The sequence below is a fragment of the Enoplosus armatus genome, chromosome 18 (assembly GCF_043641665.1).
Source record: "Enoplosus armatus isolate fEnoArm2 chromosome 18, fEnoArm2.hap1, whole genome shotgun sequence".
Taxonomy (NCBI): Eukaryota; Metazoa; Chordata; class Actinopteri; order Centrarchiformes; family Enoplosidae; genus Enoplosus; species Enoplosus armatus.
This window is the reverse complement of record NC_092197.1, coordinates 3,241,604-3,250,182: the sequence shown is the minus strand read 5'-3', so window position 1 is coordinate 3,250,182 and position 8,579 is coordinate 3,241,604. Positions and strand designations below refer to the sequence as shown.

Genomic DNA, 8,579 nt, shown 5'->3' with positions numbered 1-8,579 from the left:
TTTCTAGAGCTTTCGACTGTGTCACGTGGTCTTCATCAATGGATGGAGTTTGCCCGGTTGTCTTTGAGCTCAGTAGCTGCTAGTTTTCAGTAGCTGGGATTGTTTTTGTCAAGCTACTGTCTCCAAGGCCCAGAATGAACTTAAGCTTTCGTATTTCACTGAATTATTTATTTAGAAGCAGTCCGTCCATATGGCCTGCTCAAGGCAATGGTGCGAGGCCACTCACATGCTTAAATTTTAATTTTTGTGTGTGAAATATTTGTATATTTTCTTGATTTTTAAGGTTTCTAATTTTGAGAAAGTGTATATGTTTTAAAAAAAACCAAAAAAAAAACCAACCTTTTTCTACCAAAGTGGCTGTTAAATGGAATTTAAACTGGGATTTTTGGTGAAGGACGACTACCAGGATACCACATGATTATTTAATGTTTCTGAGAAAGCGCTCCTTTCATTGCTGAGGCTATAAATTTGTCACTCGCTTGTTCTGTTAGTTTACTCTGCAATCAAAACTCATGCATTTGGGGATGATGGGATAGTTCATTTAATTAGACGTTGCCCGTGCTTGCCATTCATCTAAAACCGAGGCCTGCGAGTTTCTCAGCTCGGCTGCAGACCGCTTTTGCACTTCTCATACCCCCTTTGTGGTGAACCACCCCTCCTGACAAGATATCAGTCCCCTCCTTGTCATTATGAACAGCCTCGGCGGTGTCACAACTCATCTCCTCCTCATACTTTTCAAAGTGGTTTCTGGTGTGTCTTTCACACTTAATCCTGCGCTTCGACTCGGCCCTGTGAAGTCTGCCTCACAGAGTGGCAAACACACTCCTGCTCTGATTTGCCTCCGCTGAATCAACACCGCGATTCGCCGGCTGTGACGTCGCCCAGATCCCTTTTACGTTTTGTTTTTTCAGCTGCGACAAAGCTGTGTGTGTGTGTGTGTGTGTCATCAGCGCGATGCCCCTGAGAGATATGACAGTATAAAGATGTGATAGCCGGCGTGAGGCTCCGATGTTTTCATGGCGAGCACATGTGGGACACAAAAGACGGCTGCCACCCTTGATGCCCCCTCTGGTATGTCCACAAGGAGACACCGAAGGCCTCATAGTGAAGTGGGGCTGGAATTCCAAACAAGTTTGTGTCTGTCTGTGCTGCCTGCCTGTGAAAACAGATTAAAATCATACTGACCGGTGCAGCCCCAGGAATGTGTTGAACCTTGAGCCTCGAAGGGGGGAAATCCGACAGCTCATCACACCTAACAAAAAAACAAAACAAAACAAAAAAAAAAGTCCCCAGCAGTCCCTCTCAGTGTCGGGAGACCACCACAGAGCAGGGGCCTGATTGAAGAATGAAGACCACATTCAGGGAGGCATTATTAGACTGGACGCTTTAAATTGTTAACAATGAAATAACGATGCTCGTCTTCTTTTGTTTCTGCTCATCTGGCAGAAGGTGCAACTTATCTCACTTGTTCCTACAATCACTTTTAAGAGTGATTACAGACAGAAAGGCTTCAGAGGATAAGATTCCTCTGTGGTTTCTAGTTATGATAAAAGGTCTTTGGCAGAGCAGTTCCTCACTATACTTTTCTTATCTTATCCTCAAACGGACTGAAAGAAATCTTCAGTAACACGCAAACATTACATATGGAACACCAACTGAATGGGAAGAAATACAAGGGATAAGTGTTTGGGTGGGACCAAGAAATAAATTACACTTTAGATACTTTTTTAATTTCCCAGTACATATTAATTACTGGGTACAAACAGGGACAGGCTTTATGTCCTTTCACAATAGCTATGCCAAATAACATGTGGCACTTTCACTCAGTAAAAAAAAAAACTGAACAGCCATGCTGGCGTCTTTGTGAGGCTGTACTTGCTAACACATCTTAGCATAGCGTGTTAGCATGCAGACATTTGCTAATTAGCACTAAACACAAGCTGAGGATGGTGGGAATGTCATTAGCTTTATTGGACAAATTAAAAGTTTGACCTAACGACGATGATAGATGAAGAGTCACAGAGGGGGGGAACATGAATATCTCCACCAAACCTCATTCAATAGTTGAGACATTTAAGTCTGGACCAACGTGGTGGACGGACGGACTGACCGACAGACTTTACCATCAAACTTTAATGTAAAATATTTCACTTTGGCTTTAGTTGTGCCCTCGCCTGAGAAGAGGAAGAGCTCGCCACACTTTTCTTTATACTGTATGTTTTCTGTTCTTGTTAATGATCTAATGATATAACAGAACATAATAGATGGTCTTTTACTACTACTACTACTATCATTGCAACAGTGTTCCCTCATTTTATCTCGTCTTTTTACCCAGTAACAATATTACGGTACCCTTTAATTATCAAGTAAGTTTAATCCCTTTAGTACTTTATTAATACCCCATATGGAGTAAACAATTACACACTCAGTTTATTTAGTGCAAAATCTAAAATCTAAATCAAAAAATCATGCAGGATTTTGGTTTAGGGTGTAAAGTCCAATCAGAGCTCAGATAGGGAAGCCGATCTTGTAGCTCAGGAATCGGTCGTGTATTACAGAAGCGTTTCTATTGTGCTTTCACTCTGACTGTCAAACCGGAGGTCAGTCAGAGTTACGGTGATCCCAGGAACTGAACTGGATGGATAACATCAGGGCTGTTATTATTGACACTAACTGCACAGTTGTTTAGCCAGAAACTCCCAGACCGAGTCATGAGACTTCCCCTGTGTTTTCACTCCATTCAAGGCTCATTCGACTGACCGAGGAGCACAAATAAGAGGGCACCGAGGTCCTGGCACCAGTTGTTCCCCTCCTAGTCACAACAGTCTCAAAATAGTCCATTCACACTCGTTCGCTGTCGTGCAAAGCAGACATGAATATACAAAAGTTGTTGTTTGGCCCCATTCCTGTTCTTCAAATGAGGCGACATATATTTCCACTGAATTAGCAGGAGACTCGGAATGGGTGTTCATGCACGGACACAAGCAAAGCGTGGCTTTCTGCCGTGCAGCATATAGACGGACATGTTGGGCCTGAATAGAATCAGAATGTGAGCAATCTGCATGGACTGGTGTTCAGCTGGGAGTCTGCGGCTCAGCTGTTAGCCTCCCAGTAAAGGTTAAGATGTGGATTTAGAGAGAATGTGACATGTAGACTACCCAAAGGTCCATGTAATACTGTGTGAGCAGAAGTAATCAGAGACGCTGAGACAACAACTGCCTCACACAGACGATCAATTATAATCCATGAGTCACTTAATACATTTAAGGAGGAAATTAGATTTTGACTGTTTTGTTGTGGAAGACGAAAACACGGGAATCAATAATGTAGTTGGTTGATTATTCGGTTCATCGTAATCTCCTAAAACCCAAAGATAGTTAGTTTATCATCACAGCTGAGAAGCTGAAACCAGAGAAGGGTTTGACATTTTTGGTTGAAAAATTACTGATATGATTAATTGATCATGAAAATAGTTGCAGATTAATTTCCTGTCGATTTCAGTCCCTCTGAGCTCATTAGCTGTAAACCTAAAGGTTGTCCAGTCCTGTCTACTGGTTGTTATCAAACATTACGTGTGAAATCTAAAATTGGGACAATTTGCAGTTTACTTAAAGCTGCAATAATCAATATTTTTATATCAACCGTGGATCAGTGAACCCACGGAGAATCATCACCTGACTCTGCAGCTCTATGGAGCCATTTAGCCTCTTTCGGCTCATTGTTTTGGACTTTACGGCCCTCTACTTTACTGTTTGAGTTCACTCTCGCTGCTCCCGTCAGCGCTGTTTCAGAGAGAAAGCTCTAGAAACTAGCCGGTGAACGTGGTGGAGCTTTTTAGCAGCTGAGATATTTCCCTCAGGGGTTCAGTGGAGGCCACAAACAGAAAGAGGAGACTGAACATTGGACTCAGATTGATCAGGTGGACAGAAACATGGCTGTGTTTGCTAACATGTTTGCCATCAGCTGTTTAAGGTGATAATATATCAGCGTTGTGTGTTTACAGCTCGTTACAAAGAACATCAGTTGATACTGAAGTACCAGCTGCTGAGTTGAGTAGCTTCGGCATCATATACTAAAACTTGTAAGGGCAAAGCAATGTCAAGTAGTCTACAAGTACCTCAAAGTAGTACTTAAGTGCAGTACTTGAGTAAATGTACTTTCCACTGCTGCATGTGGGATACTGAAGAGGTTCCTCTGCAGTCTTCTTTCTATCTCTTTCTGTTTGGTAGTAAAGGATAGGGAATCTGTCCCTGTTCTCTCCTTCCAGAGCTTTGAAATGAAAGTGTTTCCCATGAAGCCCGCATGGGAACCAGTCCCACACTTTCATTTGAGAAATACTGGTTTTATGCAGCTTTTGATTTCACACATTTCACAGCCTCCAGCGCCACAGGAGTGGCCATTCACATAGTATTTGATCACATGTAGTGACATTAAATAAATAATTCATTCTCATGAGTCCGGTGTGAGCAGCGGCGGTGATTGGTGGGCGGGGGGAGGGCGGGGGGAGGGAGGGGGCTAACGGGGCAGTCACTCCCATCCCAACAGTAGTCCGCCTGGGCGGAGGAGGACGGAGCCATTCATTCTTCAGTCTGTGGTCCCGGAGAAAACGTGGAGGATGAAGAGGAGACAGTGAGGAAAGAAAACGAAACAACCTGAAACTGCACAAACCGCAGAGAGAACACGCAAGAAGATCCTGCAGCTTGCGGGACATCAGAGGCGCCGCTTCAAACCCGCACAGCCGGCAGCTTCACACGTAAGTCGCTGCGAAAACCCTCCTTTACTTTTTCTTCCTTTTTGAAAACTTCTAGCATCACAGAGACCAGTCCTCTGTCAAACAAGTCTTCGTTGGTGAATCTCAGCTACAGATGTTTCAGGTGACTTTCAGCCCAGTTTTCTCTCGGAGCTGGGGGGGGGGGGGGGGGGACTCGTGGCAGCGAAGCCGAGCAGACTGATGCTGTGCCAGGCGATATGAGATCCAGTGTGACGCCTCAGGGAGCGTAGTTGCCATTTAAGTCCATTATTACTCATTTAATAATAATGGGTGACTGAGTGGATAAATATAAGGACGAAAACGTGCTTTTAAGTCGGACTCGTGTCATCCAGAGTTGTCAGAAACCCCCAAATATTCAATTTACTGTCATGTTAAGACAAAGAAACTGTGTCACTTAAAAAGTGACTTTAATCTATTAAGTTAGTTGCTGATTAAGTATCTGTCTATCATCCAATTAATCGGTGTTAATAGATTATTTCATTACTTGCAGCAGTTGCATGCTCGCCAACTTCAAACCATGTTTCCTTTCTTGTATTCGTCTATTTTGTCACTCCAGGTGCATTGTTGCCCAGTAAAAAGTTTTATTTAAGATGGAAAAGACACATTTATGAAACATTAAAACTCTTGTTTGGTCTATAAACTGTCAGAAAGCGGTAAACAAAGCTTAAGACAATGGGCCAAAACCCAAATATATTTAGTTTACTGTCATATAAGTCAAAGAAAAGCAACAAATCCTCACAACTGAGGAGCTGTAACTCGATATTGTTTTGTATTTTCTTGTGAGATAACTCAAATTCATCTCCTGTCATGTGTCTCAGGTCTACATACAGCCACAGTCGTGTTTCCCATGAAAGCCCTTTCAGAAGCATCATTAACCCCAAACACCTGATCCTCTTTGTGTGTGTGTGTGTGTGTGTGTGTGTGTGTGTGTGTGTGTGTGTGTCAGTATTGTTGGTCTAAGGTTGCCCTGCTATTGTAACTTCAAGAGAAAGTCTTGTCAGCAGTCTTGACAAAGTGCGACACAGATTCTTGTCTTGTTTTTCGCGTTGTGTTTCAACAGTAAACCTGAGACCGGGTCCCACCTGTAAACCAGTGTTTGTGCGTGAAAGATAAAGGACTCCTGGGGGTGCCGACCGTTTTATATAGATCTGAAGTCTCTGGACCACGTTGTAACCAAAGTCAGGAACACTTTGCCTTTTTCTGCCCTTGTCTTTCCCAACAACAAGAGATTTTTCCACGTGTGATGCTCTTTATTGCAGCGTTTTAATGGACGCAGTGTTCATGAGAGACGTAGTATTTTTCTTCCAAACCTCAGTCACTGATTCATTGTGGTAGGAAAGATCAGAACCATATGAACTGTCTTTTTCCACGTGGAGTTTGCTCTCTCTGCTAGTAGATGAACACTATAGATGTCAGCTGTACATTGAATGTGCTGTATTGTTCTTCGCTGTATTGTTGTCACTTCACGACCAGCCGTGAGGTTACAGCCGCTGCGTGGTCTCGGTCACGAGTCTATATTCTGTAATTAGCTTGAGCCATTTCTTTGTAATTTATTTATTTATTTATTTTTTTTTTACAGACATGCAACTGAGCTTCAGATGTTTAATGATGCTTAGGTCATCACCGACTGGCATTAAAGATGGCGGTTGGTTGGATTGGTCGGGGACTGCCGGTGGTTTTGAGCTCATGTGCCAGTGCACGTGGTCCCTCAGGGCTCCGTGTTTGGCCCATTAAAGAAAGCCTGGGGTTCATTCATTACGACCCTGCAGGACGCTCCTTTCCCTCCGTTAAGGCCACAAGAAAAGCAAAGTACATGCGTGTCTCTCTCTCTCTCTTTGGCAGCCTGGCAGCACAGATGCTTTGGTAAACGTCTTTTTATGTTTGTTTTTTCTTTTCCTTTCTTAAACAGAATGGTAAACTTTCAAAGCATGGAAAAGAAATATCACCAGCCTCGGTGCAGATGATACTTTCAATGCATGTTACCAAAAAAAATAAATAAAATAAAACAAAAGTTTAACTGCTAACCCATTCGTGCAGACCACAGCATCTGCCTTTCGTGCTGTCTGTCTCCAGCTTTGATGGCAGCGCTTTTGTCATTAATCCAGGATGCTGGCTGCAGTTTATGGGATTGGTCAGTACATTTCTCCTGGAATGAGGGCTACTTTTGGTGGAGGATTTGATCTACATCTTCTCCACGCATTTTGGATCCTGAACAAACTTACTTACTTTACTGCGTCTATGAGTGTAAATACCGCTGAGTGGTCTGCTGATGGAGATCGGACACTATCGGTGTGTGCTTGAAACCAAAGGCGGCACCGTAGTGTCACCGTGACCACAGTGTGAAATCCACTAATTGAACGGCTGCTCTTGTGTCAGAGGTTAAACCAGATGACTCCGGCCGGCTGGGACTAACATCTGGAATACAGTTTTTTACAGCAAAGCCCTGCTGTGGATATCCTCCAGTGTAGATGGCCCTGATAACAAGGCTGGTTTATTTGCATCGTATTTCCTCAGACTACTGTAACTGTTACACATGGACGTAGAATATTCACTTTCCCAGCAACATCTGTTTTTGACAATCAGCGTCTTTCTTTTCTTTTTTTTTTTTCTGGTCATGATTTCATCCCACGGTGTCCTTTTGTTTCTCAACGAGTGCGGCCAATAAAACGTTCAACAGGAGCATCCAGGAAGTGCTCTAATGAAACCAACACATCACAGAGTAACTTTTTAATACGCGTCTTGTTACCCCGAAGATTGTTTATTTGGCTGTAAAATTGACGTAATGCGAGGAAGACTCTTAAAATTCAGACAAATCTTAACTGGGTCACATTACGTTATAAGGTTTTCCATTCCAAGCTTCTTAAAGGAGTATTTTCTGAGTGAATTAAAAGCAGCCGTGTGTCCGAGTTTGTTTCTTTTTTTTTTTTTATGGAAAAGTCTGTGTCACAGTCTGCAAATACAGAGGAGGAGAAAGGCATCCGAGAGGCTTTGTTCTCGGACATTTTACACTGTTGTCTGTCTTGAGGTTTGTCACAAAATTAAGTTTGAACTAATTCGAACTAATGTAAATCGCTTGAATTACATTGAACGTAACCTACAAAGCCAGCCATAACCTTAACCGCATTGCAGAATTTATGTTGTTTGGTTTATTTACGGTGCCTCGGCTGCCCTGCCTTTATCCACTTATACACCTTATATCCAGTTGTGCTTGTGCATTGTTAATTTTGAATTTGAACAGATCATTAATATCAAAATAAGTCATATAACAGTTAGATTTCAATAATAGTGGTACATTTAGGGCTTGTGTTATGAAGTATATGAAGTGATCCCACACAGCGGACTCCAACTCGTTGTCTACTTTGGCCCACGCAGTTAGATGACTGAAATAAGGTCAGTTAGTGTAACTTTCCCATTAATTACCCAGCCCCGAGCCCTAGCTAGTGTCCCTCCGCTCTTCATGTGGGTGCATCTGCTTGTTGGATCGACCGTTTTCACTTTTCGTGGCACCTGCAGTGAGTTACCGTCGTTTTACAGCCCGTCGGAGCTCAGAACAAGAGCTGAAACCGTGTCGCGTCCATGTGAAATGTGACGGTGTCCAGCAGCCTTTATGTGATGACCTTTTCCCATGTGGCCTCCTGTTCTGTTAGCCCTCTGAATGGTACTTGACGAAACTTTCTACGTGCCCCCCCCCTCACCCTCCATGCTACGCTGTGGGGCAGTCATGCACACTGATTAGATTAGGCAGCGCTGGAGCTAATCACACTTCCCCCCCCCCCTGTGGGATGAGCCGCTCTTGGGTGCATCTACC

At 43.2% G+C, this 8,579-nt stretch overlaps 1 protein-coding gene across 1 annotated transcript in view; it reads left to right on the top strand.

Annotated features, from left to right (window-relative positions):
• The first annotated feature begins 4,671 nt into the window (after nucleotides 1-4,671).
• lhfpl2a (LHFPL tetraspan subfamily member 2a) overlaps nucleotides 4,672-8,579 on the top strand; it is a 36,428-nt gene continuing 32,520 nt past the window's right edge. Inside the window, exon 1 of the mRNA XM_070924892.1 lies at nucleotides 4,672-4,753. The gene's annotated coding sequence lies outside the window, so the exon portion shown is untranslated. The remainder of the gene's footprint in view (nucleotides 4,754-8,579) is intronic.